Source organism: Pinus tabuliformis, chromosome 6 (genome assembly GCF_031772625.1).
Source record: "Pinus tabuliformis cultivar Carrire ecotype Pingquan chromosome 6, CPIR1, whole genome shotgun sequence".
NCBI lineage: Eukaryota > Viridiplantae > Streptophyta > Pinopsida > Pinales > Pinaceae > Pinus > Pinus tabuliformis.
In genome coordinates, this window is record NC_142292.1 from 965,923,365 (window position 1) to 965,947,629 (window position 24,265).

Sequence of the window (24,265 nt, forward strand, 5' to 3'; positions counted from 1 at the left end):
ATGTTGGATCAAGTTGGGGAAGCAGGGTCAATATCGTCCCTGAGCAAGGAGCTTGTGTTCTTAATCATGCAATTTTTGGATGAGGAGAAGTTGAAAGAAACATTCCATAAGTAAGCAATCAATCATTTACCAACTCTTTGCTCTTTTGTAACAAAATTTGCATGGGTTTCTCAACTTTTCTCATTTCTTCTACCCTGTACCTACAATTCTATGGTAAAAAAAATACAAACAAACTTTGTTATTTTTCCAATAGTAAAATGCATGGTTTTGAAGGTAATGTCAATTAACTAAATATAAATCCTTGATTTTCTATTTTGTTATCTATTTAAAAGGAGATTGGATTGATAGAGAGATATTTGTTTGTTATTATTTTGAATCCATGGCATAATATTAATGTTTCCAAAGTTTTGAAGTTCAAATTTATAAGATGTTGGATGGAGACATTTTTCATACCAAGTTCTAAATACATGTTGTAGACTAAAGCTAGAATCTAGCTTTTACTTCAACATGAAATATTTTAAGGAGATCAAGTCCACGCTGGAGAGTGGCGTGAAGTGGAGCGGTCTCTTTCTAGTTTCACAAAAGTTGATGACAATCAATATTCCATGGAAGTCTTGTTTGAGATAAGAAGCAAAAATTTCTTGAAGCTTTGGACAAGTGAGTCATGTCCTCCTTTAGAAAAATTGCAAGAATTAGTGTTTTGTTGGTTTTCATGTGAATGTTGTTGGATAAGTCAGTTCTAATTGTTGTTTGGTTATATTGTCCAGGCAAGATTGAGAAAAAGTCATGGAAATACTGGTGAAGGATCTTAAAGTTTTCTCTTCTTTCAATGAGGAACTTTACAAAGAGATCAGGCAACGTCTTACTCTGGATAAATTTATGTCCATGCAAACAATTATTTCTTCTCTTTATTTTATTTTTATTTTATCTATTTAATTTAACTGAAAAGTATTATTTTATTTTACATGGATCCACCTCGCAACCTATCTTCTATCAATTTTTTCTTCCTAAAGCATGAGTAAAGATGGATTTTTTACTTCACTTGTGAAAAGTCAATGCCTTGCGTTATTCCATGTGGTGTTTTAGTCTACATGAATTCCTAAAGACTTGATAGGTTACAGTTGAAGAGAAAATGAATAGATTTTTAAATATGGAGATACAAAGTCAGCTCAAAATTTTATGTTGTTGGAGCTCAAAACGTTAATTGAAGCTAACCCTATTTTTCGAGACAAGTTGTCATTTCCTAGTCTTAAAGCTTCACGGCTCAGAACATTAATAAATGACAGGTATATCCACCCCTTACAACTCCTACCTAGAACCTTAAAGATCACATCAAAATTCTTTCCGAGGGGTAGATAATTTTCATCATCTTGTCTCGTGTGTTGTGGCATCCTCATTTCTAATTGTATCTTCTCAGTTTCGTACTTACTTTGGATGACTTTAACTTTGATGTATGAGGTTTAAACTCATATGTAAGTGAAAGGCTACCATTTAAGGAAAGTGAAATGAAGTCAAAACGTTATATTTTTCAAATGAACATTGATCATATCTTATATAAATTGTAAAAAAATTCTGAAAATTTTTCAGCCTCAATGGTTCTTATGTAGAGGATTCACTTATTTTATGTTTGATGAAGGACTCCCATGAATAATAGTCACACATTAAACTCGCCCATAGAGAGAGCGAAAATGACGCCCCTGGACTAGAGAGGAGCTACCTTAGAGTCCTATATTGTTGAGAAAACTACAGAGAATGTGAATAGTAGAGATCTATAGGAAGCGACCATTAGACATGAAGAAGTCATGGTAAGCCTTGTATACATGCATCTTCCTATCTAGCTGGTGGTTGTTGTGGGTGAGTTACCTACACAGGTTGGTATGCATGGTTCATGTATAATAAGGATACTACTACTTCAAGTAGTGATCAAAGACTTTGTTGAGGGTGGGGGAGATGTTGAGGGTTCTCTTAGCCCTATGTTTGTCATTATATATTATGCATCATGTAACTGGGTGTAATACTTGATAAATGTATAAGTAGAGTAAATGAAAGTTGATTAAGAACTGGTACAATCACTCCAACTATATCATTTATGTATAAATATACACTAAGTCTAATGGAAACATGCTTGGAATTCCTTCCCAATATTCTATTGTTCTTTGTGTATGTTCGTGTGTGTTCTTGATCATTCCAAGATGTATCTGATCCGGATTTAAGCAGGACCGCAATAGATTACAGAGATAACCATAAATACAGAGATGCGATAACCATAAAAACAGAGATGCAGTGGAAATAATGCTTCATTTCATTAATGGAGAATATTGGAATATGCTTACAAATAGAAATAACCCAGCTAGGGCGATGGTAGCTTATCTCTGAGAAGAGATGTGTCGGTTACATGCCTCTGAACTGTTTCCCAACTGTCTTTACAATGAGGCTCGAAGGCCTATTTATTATTGAGAAACAATGGAAAACCCTTCACATTCAAAAACTAACCCTAGAAGATGAAACGCCAAATTGTGGGCCCCGTTTTGGGGTGAGTTGGACAGCCAACTTCCCAGGGTCACGAATGTTGGCATTATGATTCAAGTGTTGTCCTTGATGGCAACTCACTCAGAGGCAGGTACAGGTGATGGCAACTTAATCAGAGGACAGATCTTAGTACAGCAGGTCAAGAAGGTTCATACACGCAGGTTCATTAAGCCCAAGTCGCGTATACACGCTGGTTCACTATATAACAAGTCGCGTGTACGCAGGTTCGCTATATACCAAGTAGGGTATACACGCAGTTTCATGAATAAAAAAGAGTGTACATGTCGGAAAGCTTACTTTTGGTCCGTGGTAGTTAGTCCTTGGAATTTGTGCCTATGGTTTTGGACCATGGAGTCTCGACAGACGTGTTGATCCCTAGTATTGAGTTGATGGTATTGGGTTACTATGGTTTTGGACCGTGGTATTGTGAAGGGCCTAAAGCTATATAAGGAGAAAGATCATTAGGCCAGAGAAATGTGCAAGAGTGTGTAAGTGATGAAGATCTGAGGAAGTGTGAGATCCAAGTGCTGGTTATGGGTTGGTGATCTGAACCAAGGTTTCACTCATGTGGAGGATGATGAAGATGGAACGAGATCTCAAGGCTTGGAATGATTATCTTCATATGGTTTGACTGTGGATAGACTAGATCTACTGACGCATGTTTATTATTATGATCTGGGTATGTTTTGATGTCTGATATAACTGCGGAGTTTTAAGCTTGAATTTGCAGATCTGTACGCAGGTTGGTTTTGGTAAAAGAGCGTATACACACAGGTTGGGTTCATCCAAGTAGCGTATACAATGTGAAGTATGATATTTGAAGATGGAGTTGGATCTAGTTGTTGTTATGTTGTCTGTTTGTTGTTGACAGGGTTTCAGTGATTCAGTATTGGGTGATTCAGAGATTGATGATGCATGTTGTACTACAATGGTGATAGTTTCATGGATCCAGGATGAAAATGTATGAAACGTGGTCCCGGGAAGATCGTAGGCCGGCACCTACGTACTGGTAAACATATCAGCCAGTACAAGAGCCAGGGGGTTGTAGCTCCCTTCCAGGAGCAGATGGAAAACGATTGAAGGTTGTAGCCTTTTGTAGGGTTGGCACCTACGTACTAGTAAATGGATCGGCTAGTACAAGAGCTATGAGGGTTGTAGCCCTCTGCAGGTTGTAGCCTGCGTGCTGGTAAAGGACTGCACTAGTACATTGTAAAAGAAGTTTCTTATTAAAGAAGAAAGAGACGAATTGCAGCAGGTGGTTTTCACCCACATTGGGTTTCCACCTTATATCATGGTGTTCATGTGTGTGGCTTTTGTGTGATGATCTGTTCTGTTATACTGCACCTGTTTACTGTTAATATGGTTAATAATGTTCTGATGCATTTACTGAAGATAAGCTAACTGAATCATAAGATTTCTGGATATACGCAAGTTGCTTTAGACACAGTAGCGTGTACACGCGGGTTCACTTAACTGAAGTAGCGTATATGTTTCTGAGCATGAAATTAGAAAAGTTTTATTGATCTGATAATACTGATTCACCCCCCCTCTCAGTATTATTTCCAACAACGAATTAGTCGTATTATCTCCGTTTGACGCGCATGATAGCCCGTTGAAAAGATCTCCCCGAGGACTACGACGAAAAAGACGATTTTTATCTGAAAAATCGCTGGTGGTGGATTTCCCAAAAAACGTCATTTAGGGCCTCAAAACGGCTCCGGAGGTTTAGGACCTGAAAAACTGCTAAAAATAGTAAACTGTGCTATAATTAAGAAAACTGAAAAACTGAAAGAGACAGTTGTGGGGGTCCAAATGGGATAGGTGGGTGGCCACCAACATCCACCTGGATCATTCCTCCCCCCTTAGGAAGCAATGGTCCCCATTGCGTTGAGTTCCTCCCTGAGATGAGGAAGCTTCTGCTGAGCTGGGTCTCTAGTGAGCTGTTTTGCAATCTCTGATGTGTCCAGAAATGGTGGGAAGCATGGTCGGCGATGGTCCACATTAAACAATCGGTGCAAGCGAAGGAATGGAGGAATGTTGTGCTTCAAAGCATTGTTGCCCACAGCCTTGTTACTGGTGTAAGGACCATGTCGAAGCGGTCTGAGTTTCTGATGGGTTCTGGTAAGGCGTTCTCTTTGCAGATGTAACCAAACTTTTTCGCCCACCTGAAACTTGTGTGGTACCCCTCTGGGTAAAGAGAAGTTGTTCCTGTGTTCTGTCATGACTGTATCCCTATGTTGCTGCTGCTACGTGGAGGAACCCTTTGCGGGGGTCATGGATGTAGCAGCGATCTTCCCCTTACTTTGGGAGCGAACCAGACAGAAAATAAATTTCCTAGTCTGTGAGATGAGCTTGCTGCCTTTCTTAGCAGTGATCAAAGAGGTGGCAGTAGGTGGGGCTACCTCTGGTATCCTGTATAATGAATTATCTAAAGAAATGATGACAGCGCGAGGCCTTGACTCATACACAACATGTCGCCTCCACAAGTATGGCTGGCCTAATAGTACATCACAAACATCCAGAGGTGTAACATCACACAATACCTCGTCTATGAAGGGCTTGATGCTGTAGGGAAGGCGGCACTGTTAGCGAACTTTGAGATCTTGTCCTTCGTGAAGCCAACCGATACTGTACGGTTATGGGTGTGGCGTAGTTGGTAGGCCCAACCGCTTCACGACCTCTGCTGAAACAAGGTTCTTTTGGCTGCCACTGTTGACAATGAATTGCAGCGGCGAACCCTTCACCCACATCTGTGAGTGGAAAAGACGTTCCCCCTCCTCTGGATCTTCGGGCTCATTTTTCTGGATCTTGGCAGTAGCAACAATGGCGCTGGGATCCGCATCAATGATCTACTTCCCTTTGTCATTCCCCTTGTCGGGTTCTGACTCAGAGTCGGAACATGCATCTGATTCGGAAGCCTTCAACTCGGCCACCAGCGACTGCTTGGTCCGACACTCACTTGTGTTATGAGTGGGACTCTTGTGGAACTCACACCACTTTCCTGTGTCCTTCTTCGGCTTCATGGTGTTGTTCTTTTCTTGCGGCTTCGACGGGTTGTCTTGGGTCACCCCGCCTTGGCTTTGTCCTTTGGGCTTTGGATTTGCAGATCCAAAGTCCCGCTTCTTCTGTTTGAACTTTTGCTCAATTTTGACAGCGTATCGGTATGTTGTGCCGAGTGAGGAGATGTTCAAGAACTCCATCTCTTCCTGGATGTATCTGTGTAGGCAGCCGCGGTATTTGAGTACCAGATGCAGCTCAGAATCTTTGATACCCAATTGTGTGCGAAGGGTATGAAAAATGTTTGTGAACTCTGGCACATCTTGGTCTCGTCCCTGCCGCAATGTGGTCCATTTGATGTATTTGTCCTCATAGCTTTTGACAGGGTAGTACTGCTCCTTGATGGCATCCCAGAAGTCATTCCAAGTGGGTGCGGCTGAAAACAGTGAGCCTGTACTTTCATCCTTCTGTTCGCAGTAGGTTTCCCACCAGTCCTTGACGTGGGGGGCTGCTTTGAGAAGAGCAAAAACAATCTTTTCCCGACTTGAAAATTCATGAAAAGAAAAGAACCCATCTAGCAGATTTAACCATTTATCTACGACATCTCCGTCTATTTGACCCTCAAAGATGGGGATTTCAAAATTAACTTTTACCTTAAACGGTGTGGCGTTTCCAGAGTAGCTGTTGGAAGTCGATGCGTCGCCTCTGGGTAGCCGCTGAAGGATCTGCGCGAAGCTATCCATCATCGTGTTCCTTTGCCGCTCGAGGGCTTCTTCGAGCAAGATTCTGATAGGATCTCCTGCCCCCTCGTCTTTCTTCTCATCCGCCATGGGAGGTCATCGAGATCTGCAAGGCTGGTCTTGCAAAGGTTCGACCAATTCAAGCCCTAACTCCTTATATCTCGACCTCGTCGGGGACATGCAAAGAAAAACAGAGAAAAAGCAGACCGCTCTGATACCACTGATCCGGATTTAAGCAGGAACGCAATAGATTACAGAGATAACCATAAATACAGAGATGCGATAACCATAAAAACAGAGATGCAGCAGAAATAATGCTTCATTTCATTAATGGAGAATATTGAAATATGCTTACAAATAGAAATAACCCAGCTAGGGCGATGGTAGCTTATCTTTGAGAAGAGATGTGTCGGCTACATGCCTCTGAACTGTTTCCCAACTGTCTTTACAATGAGGCTCGAAGGCCTATTTATTATTGAGAAACAATGGAAAACCCTTCACATTCCAAAACTAACCCTAGAAGATGAAACACCAAATTGTGGGCCCCGTTTTGGGGTGAGTTGGACAACCAACTTCCCGGGGTCGCGAATTAGTCGTATTATCTCCGTTTGACGCGGATGATAGCCCATTGAAAAGATCTCTCCGAGGACTACGACGGAAAAGATGATTTTTATCTGAAAAATCGCTGGCGGTGGATTTCCCAAAAAACGTCATTTAGGGCCTCAAAACGGCTCCGGAGGTTTAGGACCCGAAAAACTGCTAAAAATAGTAAACTGTGCTATAATTAAGGAAACTGAAAAACTGAAAGAGACAGTTGTGGGGGTCCAAATGGGATAGGTGGGTGGCCACCAACATCCACCTGGATCAGTATCATATTCTTGTTCTCCATATTATATGTTTATAATAGATTTGGTTCCTAGCCTCGTGATGGTCGAGCAACAACTTTCCCACTAGCATCATTAGATGCCAATACAAATCCACATTGTGAAGAAATTGGTTTTGTTGTCAACAAGTGTTTCTTGGGTCCAAAATCCACAAAGCAATGTTATTTAGAAGCTCGCCATCATAAGTTCACTAACAGTCACGCCTAATCTCCATTTCAGTGTCATGTTGCTTGGACTGAATCTTTGAAAGGGGTGGTCCTAAAAATGGTGTGCAAATGCTTCTACTCTAAACATGGCCCTCAAACCTCTTGTGTCTCCATGAAATCGTCCTCCTCAAAGACTACATGCTCATTACCTGGTCATGGTCGAGGTGGGGAGAAAGAGTATCGTTGGATTAAAAAGTGTCAAGTTGGAGGAGTCTTCAGTGATGCTCAATAGGAGTTACCATTTATCAATGGAGGACCACCATGTGTAACTTGTCCTCCCACATTTACTCACTTTTACACTCTCCAAGGTAAACATGAACTAAGTGTCAATATGACATGACCTAACCTCCAAGTTCTAGTTATGTAAGTGGGGACTACAAACTAGAAATAAACCGACATCCCTCAGAGACTATAAAACACTAAGGAGCCTACCAACCACCCTAGGTGATCAATCCTTGAGCTAGAACTCTTTTTCACTAGGTTTACACCCCAACCAGACCCTTGAAACACTGTGCATGCGGTTAAGAGGCTCCAACAACACCCAATGTGCTTATGACCCAATTTCCTCTATTCTATGTAGTCGCAAGATATATGCCACCTTTTCAGGCTAGCCTCCAGACCAATGCCCAGAATTGCTTGTTCATGCCTAATACTAGATAGACATTTTGTCAAATAGATAATAAATATATAAGCTACAATTCATGAATGCATATCTGATTATAAAAATCTAAACTTCATCTAGAAATCACCAAAAATGCTCAATTCCCTCTCAAGCTAGCTGCAACAACACTTGTTAACCCATGCATTCATCAACCATCCAGTGATTTATTAAATCATGAACAAGAACCATAGCTAGTGCACATCATAAAACCATGCAAATAACCAACATATGACCAGAATAAATACCATGACAAATCAACCATAAGATCACCATAATAACCAATACAAGTGCTCATAGATCACAATGGGAAAATAACTCATATTAACATATGAAAATGCCAACCAAGTTATGAACTTCCACGTATCACCCAACCATACATTGGAATAAACTAAATCTCTCTTTTAGCCAATCAACCCTGCACCATATTCCAACCACGAATGTGGGATCATAAGAATTAAACCAAAAGAGAACCAAACAGGGCTTCTAGAGGCCAAACCACCTCAACTCTCAAGCACGATGATCTCACCTATAGGTTCCATAAATCATTAACAACAACAACCAAATCGGTCTCTACCCATGTTTTCGAGGGCTCCAAGAACTAGTAAATCAACCCATAGCCTCCATGTAACCAAAGTTATTTCGGGCTCCAGAGAATTTATCCCATCCCACAGGATCTAGGGACTAGTAACTCAACCCACAACGTCTAGGGACTAGTAACTCAACCCACAACCTCTAGGGAACCCAATTTTTTTTAGGGATGTAGAGAATCTATTCCAACTCACAGCCATAGGAAACCTAAGAACCAATCAGAAAACCAAATGGGAAAACCGATTACATCATGGTTATCTAGGAAATGACAAGGCATGGATGAAAACACTATCAATCTAGCAAAATATCAATGCCAATGAACCACATGCACATACAATGCATCCAAAAAACAACAAGGAGATAACACACGAAACCTGTTACCTACAAAGTAAACCTGTTGTAGTTGTTGATCCAACTGTCGCCTTCCGCTCCCTTGCTTTCCTTTGTTTTCTCTTTACTTTCTAACTTCTTTTTTTCCAAATCCAAGTGATTGCTAGAGTGCTCCAAGAATACTTTAAGTTTTCAAGAGTATGAGAGAATTAGAGTGTGGAAGAAGAGAACTAAAATTGAACTGACTAAAGTTGTAATGACCAAAAGATAACAATTGATTCTCAGATGCCTTTTTATCATTGATGTCTTGTTTTTTTTTTCATTTTCCTTCATTTCCCCTCTAATTTCCCTTGCATGCAAATTGTGTCTCTTCACCTTCCTTTCTCCTATTTTCCTTTATTTTCATAATAAAATGTCATTTATTGCCTCTTTTCCTTTTCCAATTTCCATAGTCATTATTAAACAACAAGGGATTCCCTCTATAATGTTTTCCCACCATTCATCTTGGAATACGTGTCTCATGACCTTGGTCTTATTTTCATTTACATGGAAAATAAACTAGGCGTTGTTACATACCCATCCCTCTTAGGGGAACACCGTCGTCAGTGTTCAATGACGCTTGTGACCAAAAAAACATACTTCCCATGGAGCTTTATAACACAACTCGATGCAACATTTACATCATACCAAACTGCTAAAACCATGAACACCATACTACTTATTAGAGCTTTATAACACAAATCGATGCAACATTTACATCATACTAAATTTTTGAAACCATGAACACCATACTGCTTATTGGAGCTTTATAACACATCTCATTATAGTGTTAACAACACACACACACACACATAAACCAATACCATATGCTCAACCAACAAATAAAGAAGGATAAAAAGTCTACATTTGATCAACCATATCCCATGTAGCTTCATTGAGACCCAAGTGTTTCCGTTGCACTTTAACATGCTCTATTGTTCAGTTCCAGAGCGTGAGTTATTTCCACTGCAAAATGCACTGAGTTTCTGGTTGGAACTCTCCCTCTGGTTCCACATGTAATACAAACCAATTAATTGCATGATCAACATTCTGTACATATCTCTTAAGCAATGAAATATGGAAAACATCATGGACTTTCACTTTTGGCAGTAGTGCAAGTCAGTAGGCCACTGGTCCAATCCTCTTAAGGATCTCAAAAGGCCGACAATGTCGAGGTGCCAACCTGGCACATGAATAATCCTCAAGGAGCTCCTCTTAGGATTTATGTGCAAGTACAAATACGATCCAACCTGAAACTCCTTAAATGCTCTATGCTTATTCGCATAACTCTTCTACTTGTCCTGCCCTGCGTTTAAGTTCCTTATAATAGCAAACATCTCTTTCTCCATCTCAACCAACATATCTAGTCCAATCAATACCATGTTCACTAGATCATTCCATCTGATAGGAGTATTACAAATCTACCCATAAAGAGCCTCAAATGGACTCATCCTTAAGGAATCCTAACACCCATTTTTATATGAAAACTCCAACAATGGAAGATATTCCTCCCACTTTTGTTATTGATGCATGACATGCATCCTCAAGAAGCTCGTTAACCCTCTATGTCTATCCATCTTTCTGCAGATGATAAGTTGTGTTGAAAGCTAACTCTGTCCCCAAGCCTGGAAAGAACTCCGTCCAAAACCTGGAAGTGAACATGGAATCTCTATCTAATATAAGCTTCTTGGGAACACCATGCAACCTCACTATCTCCCTTATGAATATATGAGCTATCTCACTAGCTGAATTAATAGACTTCATTGTAATGAAGTGAACTACCTTGCTCAACCTATCAACCACAACCATGATGGAATCATTATACCTCAATTTCCTTGGAAAACCTGTAATGAAGTCCATGGAAATGACCTCCCATTTCCATTATGGAATTGGAATAGACTGCAACAAACCAGTTGGATGCTTACACTCTACTCTCACCTGCTAACAATCCAAACATCTTGCAATAAACTTAGCAACCTCTTTCTTTGGATTCGGCTAATAATAGAACTTATTAAAAAAATTAAAAGTCTTTGAATATTCCAGGTGGCCTGAATATGGCTTGACATCAAACTCCCTCAAGATAATATTTTTGAGATCACTACTATCTGGCACATAAATCATGTTCCTGATTCTCAGCAAGCCATTTGTCGTGAGGTGATATTCCTCATCCCTATCACATTCACCCTACTATTGTAATCTCTGCTTCATTTGTTGGTACATGTCATCATGTTATCATGCATGCAAGATCCACACTTGCAAATCTATCCCAAATGAACTCATAATAGAAATATGGTTCACGTGCACTTTCCTACTTAGAGTATTTGCAACCTTATTCTCCTTGCCCTTAATGTATCTGATCTCAAAGTCAAACTCACTTTTTGTAGCCAACCATCTCACTTGCCTAGCATTCATATTGGGTTGGTCAACCAAGTACCTTAGCCCACTATGATCACTCATCAAAAAAAACCTCCTACCAAGGAGATAATGTGTCCACATCTTTAATGCATGCATGATAGCTACCAAATCAAGATCATGAGTCACATAGTTTCGCTCATGGTCGTTCATCTTCCTTGAGTCATAGCAAATCACCTATCCTTCCTTCATCAGGACCCCACAAAGTCCTTCCTTGCAAACATATGTACATACCATGAACTCCTTATCAAAATCTGTAATCGTCAAGACTAGACCATTTTTAAGCAAATGCTTGGACTTCTCAAAACTAGTTGCACAATATTTAGTCAATTCAAACTTCTTCCCTTTCCTCTGCAAAGATGTAATAGGATAGCTAATCCTTGAGAATTTCATAATGAAATTCCTTTAATAACCTTCTAGTCCCATGAATGATATGACCTCAACCACATTCCTAGGATTTTGCCACTCCATGATAGCTTTAATCTTTTCCAGCTCCACTACTAACCCTTCCTTGGAAACAACATGTCCCAAGTAGTGAATCTAAGGCTGAAAGAAACTACACTTGCTAAGATTGGCATATAACTGATGTTCGCTCATCAGTCTCAACACTGTTGTGAGGTGCTCTACATGCTCTTCCTCATTCTTGGAGCATATCAATATATCATTAATAAACACTATCACAAACTTGTCCAGGTAAAGATGCAACACGTTGTTCATCAAACACATGAAAGTGGTTGGAGCATTTGTAAGACCAAAATGAACCACCACAAACTCATAATGTCCATACCTCATATGAAATGCAGTCTTGTTGATGTCTTCTTCTTTGATGTGCACCTGATAATATCTTGATCTCAAATCAATATTTGAAACAATTTCTGCTCCATTCAACTGATCAAAAAAATCATCAAACTACGACAATGAATACCTATTCTTGAGAGTCACCTTATTCAATTACCTGTAATCAATTCATAATCTGAGAGTATCGTCCTTCTTCTTTACAAACAATACTGGTGCACCCAAAGGTGACACCCTTGGCCTTATGTATCCTTTATCAAGCATCTATTTAAGCTACAACTTCAATTCCACCAACTATGGAGTACTCATCATGTACGGTGCCTTAGGTGCTGGTGTTGCTCCTAGCATCAACTCAATAGAAAATTCCCCTCTCTATGAGGAGGTGACTATGTAATCTCTATAGGAAAGCATCCTGAAACTACTGCAAAACATGATACCTCCTTATGACTTTATCATCTTCAACATCCTTCCCTTCGTCATTGGAAATATGAGTTGCAAACAATACACACCCCTTCCTGCAACTACGCTTTTCCTACATAGTTGTAATTGTTCTCACTGATATATGCTTCTTATTTCCCTACAAGACTCTCCTTTCCCCATCATCATTTAGGCACTCAATAGCCTTGTCATAGCAGTCTACCTTGGTCATGTGAATGAACAACTAATCCATGCCCAAAAGCATACTATATGATCCCAAAGGAAGATAATTTAGATGTGTTGATGTAGGCATACCATTAACCTCAAATGCACAAGATCTCAACCAATGATGAACTCTTCACTTGGTCCCTATAGGCAACTACACCAACCAAGATTCTACAAGAATTTATTTATTCAAGTGACACTTATCCAGCAAGTCAGCACTGATATAACTATAATTATATCCAGGATCAATCAAAATGGAAATAACTTGATTATGGAGCTTACCTTCTATATCAATAATGGATGCCTAGTGATATTCCTACTTGTTATCGAATGCTACATAAATCTAAGGAATAATATGAACAACATCTCCAATTGTTTGTGCATCATGAACACTATAAATCTGAGGCCTGCCACCTTGGTGCGATGGGCACTCACTCCTATGATTCTCTCCACCACAAATCAAACACCTCAAAGGCTTCCTTCCATTGTCCTTATCTTTATCCTCATGTTGAAATTCATAACTTCTTATAAGGTGCCACATTCTCCTTCTAACCTATATCTTGAGGTCTTCCTTGCTTCTTATCCCACTTTCCTTTAGTCTTCTCATTACCTTTCCAATCCCACTTAGGCTTAGACTTGCACTTAGGTTGCTCATAACAATGCTTCAACTTCCCAATGACTTCCTCCAATGACCAAGGCTCATCATACTCAATTTGATCCTTAAATTATAAAGGAAATCCACTAATGAACCTTTGGACCTTTGTCTTCTAGTCCTTGAGGTAGGACCTATACCTCAACAATTCTAGAAACTTAGTCGTGTACTCTTCATCTGTCATGGAAGCCATCTTCAACTCATAAAACTCCTTGGTCTTTCTGTCATTATAACTCTCAAACAAGTAATTCTTCCTAAAATATTTTAAACTCATGCCAACTCGGCTCCTCTTCCTTGATGCTTCTAACACGCTTCACATCTTCCCACTGTATATTTGTTTTCCCTTGAGACTGAAGATATCTATCTTGGGTTTTGTATTATCTAAATAATCATGCAATCTGAAGAACTTCTTCATCCCAAGTAGACATGGTTTTTCCTCTTTTGATTTAACCAAATACCCATCAAAAGTAGGAGGCTTTGATTTCTTGAACTCCTCTGGGAAATAATGCTTCTCACTGGTGGTAATGACGATGATGTCTCTCAAAACCATAGCTAGAATAAAATCCATGAGTTCTATCCTACTTGTTAGGTGCATCCAAAGATCTTCCACCTCTAACTGTGTCATCCCCATCCAACATATGCCATGTATGAGACTTACTATTGTATGCCCCATTTTCCTTTCTTCCTTTCCCTAACTAATCCCTAGTTGTCTGTGCTTCTGCAAATCTGAAACACTCTGAAGGATGACTGCATTAACTTCTGTTTATTTTTCCTAAGCCCCAACAAGCCTTTCATGTGCCTCAATCGACCTGTTATTATCTTCCTTGCAAGTTCTAATATTTTCCTTCAAACTTCTCAACATGTCTCCTAAATCAGGAGAGGACTCTTCTCCTTGTTTCCTGAATGATCTTTACCATTCCATAGAATTCACATCAGGCTTATAAAGGGAGTTAGGTGAATTATAGTGAACTGTAGTCCACCAATATTCTCTTCATCTATGATCTTCTATCTCTTGCAAAAATGTCATGTTATATAAACCAAATATAGACATAACCAAAATCATACCTCAGTGTATTTCAGGGGACGTTATCTCGTCTACACAATTAACCCAGATTAGTAAGATATCGGTACATAATGACATCAACATATCAACATCATGCATGATAAGAAAAAACTGAAATAATGACCACACGCATGATAACCATAATCATGACAATGCATGCATATTAGACACATATAACATACATGCATAACAAACACATTTACCCCAACGTCCAATGTTACAACCTCGCTCTGATAGAACCCTATAATGCCAATATCAAAGGAGAGGTTGTAGGGAATGAAACTGCTCTAATACCACCTTGTGGTATCAAATATCACCAAAATAGAAAACAAAAACCTGCTTTGGTACCACCCTATTATGTTGGTATCAGAGGAAATTTTGTAGGGAATATAATTGCTTTGATACAACCCTGTGGTATCAGATATCACCCAAAGAGAATGGAACTCACTCTGATACCACCCTGTAACAACTCCTCCCACATTTACCCACTTTTACAAAGTTTCCAAAGTAAACATGAGCTAAGTGGCACTATGGCATGACCTTATCTCCAACTTTTAGTTATGGAAGTGGGGCCTACAAGCTGGAAACAAACTGACATCACTTAGAGACTATAAATCACTCAAGAGCCTACCAACCACCCCAGGTGATCATGAATCCCTGAGTTGAAACTCTTTTGCATTAGGTTTACACCCCACCTACATCGTTGACACACGATGCATGTAGTTAAGAAGTTCTAACCATACCCATGAGCTTGCTTACATTTAGTTATGACCCAATTTCCTTTATTCTATGCATGCTATCATGAGATCTATGCCACTTTTTTAGGCTAGCCTCCATAACATTTCCCATAATTGCCTGTAAATTTCTAGAATCATGACAATGATGATAACAATGCTGAAAAATAAAGTATTTGGTAAGAACTTGACCTAGACATCCCTAATACCAAATAGACATTTTGTCAAACAAATAGCAAATCTATAAGCTACAGGTAATTAATACATATCTTATCATAAACTTTTCAACTTCATCTGGAAATCACCAAGAAGGCTCAACTTCCTCTCAATCTAGTTGCAGCATCACTTGTTATCCCATGCATTCTTCAACCATATAGTAACTTATCAAATCATGAACAAGAGCCATAGCTAGAGAACATCATAAAACCGTGAAAATAAGCACCATATAACCTTAATAGAAGCCATGAAAAATCAACCATAATATCACCATAATAACAAATACAAGGGCTCATAGATCACAATAGGAAAATAGATCATATTAACGTATAAAAGTTCCAATCAAGTGAGGGACTCCCATGTACCACCCGACCATAGATTAGGCTGAACCAAATCTCTCTTACAACCAATCACCCCCTCGCCATATTCCAAGCATGAATGTGGGATCATAAGGGTTAAACCAAAATAAAAACTAACCAAGGCTTCAAGAGGCCAAACCACCTCAACCCTCAAGCGCAATGATCTCATCTATATGGTCAAAAAGTCACTAACATCAACTAGATCGCTCTCTACCCAAGTTATCGAGGGCTCTAGGAACTAGTAATTGAACCCACAGCTTCCATGGAACCCAAGTTGTTTCAAGGCTCCAGAGAATTTGTCCCAACCCATAAGCTCTAGGGACTAGTAACTCAAACCACAGCCTCAAGGGAACGCAAGTTATTTCATGGCTCTAGAGAATTTGTTCCAACCCACAACCATAGAAAACTTAATAGCCAATTAGAAAACCAAATGGGAAAACCCACTACATCATGGCTATCAAGAAAATGACAAGGCAAGGCTGAAGCCATTGACAATCCAGGAAAATCTTTGTGCCAATAACACCACATAACTAGGGAACCATATGCACATAACATGCATCCAAAAACCAACAAGGAGATCGCACATGTAACATGTTACCTGCAAAGTAATCCTATTGTCACTACAACAAAACCAGCGATCAGCGTCCCTTTTTACTTCTTTTTTTGCATCTAGAGCCCATTTTTGGTGCTATTTGCATCCATTTATCAAATATGGTGCAAAACTTGACACAAAATTTGCATCAAGTTTTGCACCAAATCTTACACCAAGTTTAGCACCAGGTATTGCAATAGGTTTTGCACCACGTTTTGCACCAAATTTTATGCCAAGTTTTGTGTCATCCTTTACACCAGGTTTTGTTCCAGGTTTTGCATCAAGTTTGGCACCTAATTTTGTTTGACATACTTTTGCATCCTCATTTGCATCCACTTTTTGCACCTACACTTGCATCAACTTTTGCATCGACTTTTGCATCCTTTTTTGCATCCTTTTTTAAATCATTTTTTGCATCCATTTTTGCATCCATTTGTGCATCCCTTTTGCGCCAAGTTTTACATCGAGTTTTGTGTCTAGTTTTGCATCAAATTTTGCATCTACTTTTGTTGCATCCACTTTTCCCTCTTGTTTGGCATCCATATTTACATCCTCTTTTGCATCTATTATTGTACCCACTATTGCATCTAATATTTTTGTGCCACAATTAGCGCCTAGTTTGGCACCTCCTTTTGCACCCACTTTTGATTATAATTTTGCATCCACGTTTGCATCCTCATTTGCGTCTAGGTTTTCATCAACTACTACATCTATTTTTGCATCCCTTTTTGTATCCAATTTTGGACCGGGATTTGCATCGGGTTTTGTGTCTCGTTTTGCATCTACTTTTGCATCGACTTCTATTGCATCCACTTTTGCACACAATTTTGCATCCACTGTTGCACCCATTTTAAATTTCACTTTTTGCATCCCTTTTTACATCTTCATTTGCATCATACTTTGATTCTTTTTTTGCATCTATCATTACATCCACTTTTGTTATGCCACAATTTGCACCATGTTTTGCACTCACTGTTGTATCCACGTTTGCTTCCAATTTTGCATCCATGTTCACATCCTCTTTTGCATCAAATATTGCATCTATTTTTGCATCCACTTTTATGTCAGGTTTATGCATTGGGTTTTGCATCTCGTTTTGTATCTACTTTTGCATCTACTTACATTATATCCATTTTTTGCATCCAATTTTGTTTTGCTTGTTGCATCAATGTTTGCTTCCACTTTTACATCCATTTTTGCATCTTATTTTGCATATTTTTTGTCTATTGTTACATCCACTTTTGTTGCACCATATCTTACGCCTACCATTGCAACCACATTTGCTTCCACGTTTGCATCCCCTATTGCATCCACTTTTGTTTCATCCATTTTTGCATATACTTTTGTTTCCGTTGTTGCATCCACATTTGTTTCACCACAATTTGTGCCAAGTTTTACACCTACCATTGGACCCATGTTTGCTTCCACTTTTGCCTTCATGGTTGCATCCAAGTTTGCATTGACAACTGCATCTACTTTTGCATCCACTTTTGTGTCAGGTTTTTCATGTTGTTGTGCATATACTTATGTTGTATCCACTTTTCATCCAATTTTACTTCTATTGTTGCCCCCATTTCTATGTTCGCTTTTGCATCCCTTTTCCAACACTCATCATATTTCCTGCATTGATGATATTCCTTATGGCATTGACAATTATGAACAATTGATGACAATGTCAATAATATTGACAATGATGAAAATGAAGATGATGGCGATGACATGAATTGTGATTATGATGATAAAGACGATAGTGGTTACAATGACAATGATGATGATGGCAATGATTATGATGATGACGATGCTAATGACGTTGGCGAATCTTCCCAATTTTAGATGTTGTCATTGTCATAATCATAAGCATTATATTTGGTGTCATGATCATCATTTTCATCTAGGTCATCATCAAAAACAATAATGGCATGAATGATGATGATGCATGATTACAACAATGTCGATAGAAATTACATTAATGATGATGATGGGGATGATAAAAATGACAATGACGATGATAATGGTGGTGATGATGATCATCATCGATCATCTGTCAAAAATAGAGTTGTTATTTCTCTTACATATATCAATGTGTCCTAAACAACCCTTTTCTAGCACTGATCACATTTTTTGGGTTGATGATATTTCTTACAACATCTACAATTATGAAAAATTGCAAACAATGTCCATAATGATGATGATGATGGCATGAATGGTGATTATGATGATAATGTAATGATGGCAATAACAATGACAAGGATGATGGTGATGATGATGACAATGATTATGATAATGAGAATGACCTTACAATCTTATGGATTCGTGAACAATTACTAGTTTCAATACCATCTTCTGGATACGTATTACTAGCATTCTTCATGCATTACATTTCCATCGACATCTCTACTCTGAGTAGTGGATGGCATGTCATCAATGTATGCTAATTTCATCAATTCCTCAAATTTTTCACGTGGTAGTGCTCTCTTCAATGCTTCTCTTCTTCTCCTAGTATGGTTTAAAGGATGAATTGGATCATCTCGTTGAATTCTTAATGGTCTAGTTGGATCTTGATCATTAATAGGTGTATCATCAACATCGTTTACCTATAATTAAATGCAACCATTATTTAATGTTAGATAGCAATTACTGTATAGAACATGGATCCATTTCAAAGATATACGCAATAAATTACTCAACAAAACAACATTATACATGTATACAATAAATTAAAAATATTATTTTTGAACACATTATTTTAAAAACAAGCCACATTAATTTCATATTCTTAGATTTTCTACCTTAGGAACATCCAAAAACAACAATTGTCTCAAATTATTCATCTATGCATGTAGTATCATCATGACCAACCTCTTGTTCATTGTGTTGATTTTCTATTTCATTTACAAACTCCATTGTCATATCCTCTTCCACCCATTTCTTTTTGCGTGATTTAATTGTACGGCGTAGGCCACGTCCATATGCAGGTATTTGTATTGGTCTATCAAAATGATTAAACTCCTCATTTGTTCTGATTCCATTGCCAACCTAAAATAATTGATACATGCATTATTTTTTCCAAGGTTAGAGATTAGACTATATGATGTACTTATATCGTCCATTAATTTATAACTGAACTTATTTATAACACCCACAAAGTATAACAATTGTATCAAAGTATTCATTCCATGTATTATCATCATGACTAACCTCTTGTTCATTCCCAACTTTGGTTGAAGATTAAGATGTCATCTAAATACACCACCACAAATGCATTGGTGAAGGGTCACAAGATGTCATCCATCAACTTCATGAAGGTTGCAGTAACATTCGTCAACTTGAAAGGCATGACCAACCATTCGAAAAGTCCCTCCTTGGATTTGAAGGCAGTCTTCCACACATCAGAATTAACCAAACTTCAAGTTAATATTGCTGGAATATTTGGCCCCCTTGAGCTGGTCCAAAAGGTCATCAATCCAATGGGATTGGGTACCTATTATAGACAATGATTTTGTTTGGCACCTGATAGTCAATATAGAGTCTCCAGGTCCCATCCTTCTTATGTACCAATACAATCAGACTCCCACAGGGTGATGAGCTTTTCCTAATGTGCCCTTTCTGCAACAACTCCTGAATTTGCCTCTTGATCTCATTCTTCTCCAGAACACAACGTCGATATATTGATCCATTGGGAATGACGCGCTTGGGGTCAGATCGATGGAGTGATTGACCTGACAATGGAGAGGTACCCCCGCAGGTGAGGTGAAAATGTCCTTGTACTCCTCCATGACCTTGTCCATCTGCTACTACTGTGCGGAGGAGCCATGTTTGGAATTTGTGGCCACAATCTTCTTCTTGTCCTGAGGGTGAATCATAAGGAAAACAAATTTCCTAGTCTGTGAAATGATCTTACTACATTTCTTTGCAGAGATCAAATAGATGGTGGTAGGCGGGGCTACTCGAGCTAAGGGAGTTGGAGACTTTTGGCTAGTCTAGAGAATATCACAAAACAACTCCTAAACTTCAATGCACTCGCTTTCCAACACATACTAAGAAACGACAACAAGTTGGTAAACATGCTTGCCAATGAAGGGCTCAACTTCACTTTAGAGGTCATGGAATCTCTATGGGAACAAATTTTTGTTGCTCAATGGAAGCATGAATGTCAGGACATTGTTGAACAAGACAAAGTTCCCTAAGGTGGGTGCACAACATTAATTTTCTTGATTGACCATGATCTGTAGTAATCATATGAGAGGGAGGCAAGATGCCCACACCTAGCGACCTGCATGGCATATCTGCCACCACCATCACAATTCTCAGTAGAGGATGATATTTATGGTATTAGAGGCATTTGTACGAAAGGAGGTGGGCTACTATCATTTCGTAGATCTCACACTCTTCGAATCGAGCACACATTCATGGTTTTGTGTAGGTGAGTACACCACTGTCATTTAAAGAAGCAAAGCATATCATGTTGGATCATTAAGAGAAAAATACAGCCAATTCTCGAAGCCTTTAAAATAGGGCATATGGTCATGGGGTCCTGCAACACTCTATCAATGACTCTAGCTTGCAAGCACCATGTAATCCCCGACGTTTTCACTTGCAATCAACCCCTTAGGATCTCCACTTTCGGTTATCATCCATGCCTCTCCTTTACAAGGATCTCTATCAATCAAGTTTGGTCTTCTCCTTTACTCCCCTTGCAACTCACTTCAAGATTGGTTCTTTTCCACAACCTCTCTTCTTGCTCCGATTTGGAATTTCGGATCTTGTCTCTCTGTCCCCATGCTTGGATTTATTTTTGTTGCAGGTTTCCTCACCTGAGCCTCCTCACAATTTTAACCCCCCCCCCCACTTTCAGTTAGAAAGGTTAACCTCTATCTAGTTTATTTTTACCCACCATCGACTTGTTCCTCCTTTCAATCGACTTTCTGCCGCCCCTACCTCTCACTCAGTCATGGTTCGATGTTGCACCACCATCTCCACAGAGGCAGAACATAGGGGCAGATCGAGTCAACCCCCCTCTCCTACTCCTCCCTCCCTGCATGCCTCCCATGCTCAGGATTCCACCGGAGCCATCGTGGACCATTATCAACGTCTCGTTCTTGAGGTCATGTAGTGAGCTATCGCTTACATCAAAGGGCAAGTTCGCTAGGCTAGAAGATACGTGCCAAATCATCACGTGGAGCGAGAAACACAAGATTATATTCATGATAACAGAAACTCCACCAGGGCGAGGGCCTCTGCTTAAGAATATTAACCTGTAATGGCATACTGAGACACTCATGGGCGGGTACTTACTGACAGGGTTGACACCTAACAAGAGCTCCTTATTTGATGTTAGAACTCCTAAACAGAATGAACAACACGGAGAACATGCTGAATGACATGGATGACAACCTCAACCAAATTCTATCTACTACCCAGCCTCCATCAACCACAGGAGATGACTCTCACCCTCGAGCTCATACTTAACACCCTGTAGAATGACAACTCAAGTGCAACTCTAGGAAAAATGATAACTCTCTCTATACCGTCTCTATTCTTCTACTTGTTTCAGAATGTATTTTGGTCTCTTAGTTTATGTAATTTTGTCTATGTATATCCTTGTTTTTGGTTTAAATTCCCAGACTCTCAGGTCAGAAAGAATGCGAGCAATATGAAAATTTTGTTTATGTGCTATTGCTTTGACCTCCCTAACGATAGACCAAACCAATCCATCTATGTTATAATCACGTTTTTTCTCGCAGTAATATAATCTAAATCCTCTAATCTTACAAAAATATGTCATTATTAGCTCAAGGCTGAACTCTTATGGGATTAATACCCTTACTTACCGGATTTTATTTTAAAATACTCGTTTATCTAACTTACTTGCTACATTAACCCAACTACCTTGTTATTTACTGCGCTAAGCGCATGAAATAACTCCATTCTTTCAAACAATTCTATCTCTTTATTTATCCTGTAAACTATTTATAACAACATTCTTTAACCCTACCTTATACCTTTATAAAAAAATTTAATTATCATTATAAATCTCCATCAACAATTATATTTTTATAATATCTTTCCTCAATGATCTTATTACCTTGAAATAAAAATTAAAAACTATCCTAATCCCTAAATATAAACCTTTCCCTTTCCCTAGAATGGAAAATGGTCCTTCACACTCTTATAACCCCTAAAAACATATTCTTTTAAAATATATAGCTATCTCAATTATCACTGCCTTTTAAAAAACACCCTAACATCATATTCACCACTTTTAAAGATTCTCTGCAAAGATTCACCACTTTCGAGGATTCCTTGGGATTGGACTATTCGACATACATAACAAACAACTAAAATGGTCCAATATCAATCAAAATATCCACAATATGACATATTCCATAAATAACTAACACCCCTGAAAAAAAAAACACTTTCCTTTTAAACACACCGAGATTTGCAATGTTTAAATACATTGTAAACTAGTCTGACCCCTAACCAGAGTTTGATAAAAATCTCCTAATATTATTAAATTTATTTAAAAAAATAAAATAAAAAATATCTCTATTTTTACGCCGTAAGGCGTTCCCTCTGAGAAAGACATCCCTAAAATGTGACGTGTGCGATCGTGAGCCATTGATTTTATGTGTTAGATGATTGGAGTGTTTTCTGCCGTTCGTTTAATCTGTTTTATTCATAGAAAAATGGTATTTTTCCCATGGTAATGGGCCATGAAAAGCCAGGCCTGGCCTGCTGGCGATGAGACTCTTCTGCTGCCCATGAGACTCTTCGCAGAGACTGCCTGCTGGCGCAGAGACTCTTCGCAGAGACTCTTCATGTCTTTCTGGTCGACAGTTATATTATTTGGCCTCCATGATTCAGTGGATTAGTAGCTATTTAAGGTTCAGATCAAACCCTCATCGTTTACGTTTTCCTACTGTTCATACTACATAGCTGTCTCTTCTATAAGCTTACATGCTTTCTGGGTTTGTCAAGTATCCAGTTATGATCCAAGTCCTCCAAGGTATGAACTCTCTATCCGGTCAATTTGAAGGGTATCATGCATTGATTAATCAATTTTCCAACACGAGATAGAGGGATGCTCTTCTTCTGCACACATAATCCTTTGATAAATCATTTTTTTATTTTACTTAAATCGCTTCAGATGGCAAGGTAGCCTTCCCAAATTTTATTTCCTGTTCAATGTTTTTCCAGGTATTCACTACACTTTGGTTCATGGCATGAGCCTCGGCTCTTTCTAACTACATTGGCGCTTCTCACCTTCATCTCTATGATTTCGATGGTTTTCAAGGTTGGTCACTTCCTTGCAATAGGAATGGTTAGTCCTAGATACTTAGGACAAATTTCTGGGCTGAAATTCCTGATGCTGAAATACCCATTCGTTGCAGAAACGGTTTGCTGCAGGATCTGTTTATTAGATGCTTCCATCTGGGTTTGCAACTTGGCGCAACAGTGCAGGACTGGTGTGTGTTCGCCTGCATATCGTGTGCTCAGACTCTTGTTTCTGCCCTCCTCCTCTTTCTTGGTTTTCTTAGGGTTAGGGTTGCAGCAAAGGCGATGGTATGGTATGTAGGTCTGAATTCATCCCATCCCGTCTGGGGTTTCTGAGCTTTACAAGCATCTCACGTACACTTTTGTAATGAATCATTACTTTAAGCCTTGGAAATTTAGTCTTGATTCATGTTTAGATGCAGCTCAGGGTGAATTTCACAAATATATGATGCTTTATTGTCAGTTATTCTCATGCAGGACTGCATCGATTAATGGGTCTCCTTCACATATCCACCATGCTCTGTAGTGACTGTAATTCGCTGTAAAGT

The 24,265-nt window shown here is 39.0% G+C and overlaps 1 pseudogene; it reads left to right on the forward strand.

The window, feature by feature from the left end:
• Positions 1–24,262, forward strand: LOC149262202 (protein TPR1-like; annotated as a pseudogene).
• The last annotated feature ends 3 nt before the right edge of the window (positions 24,263–24,265 follow it).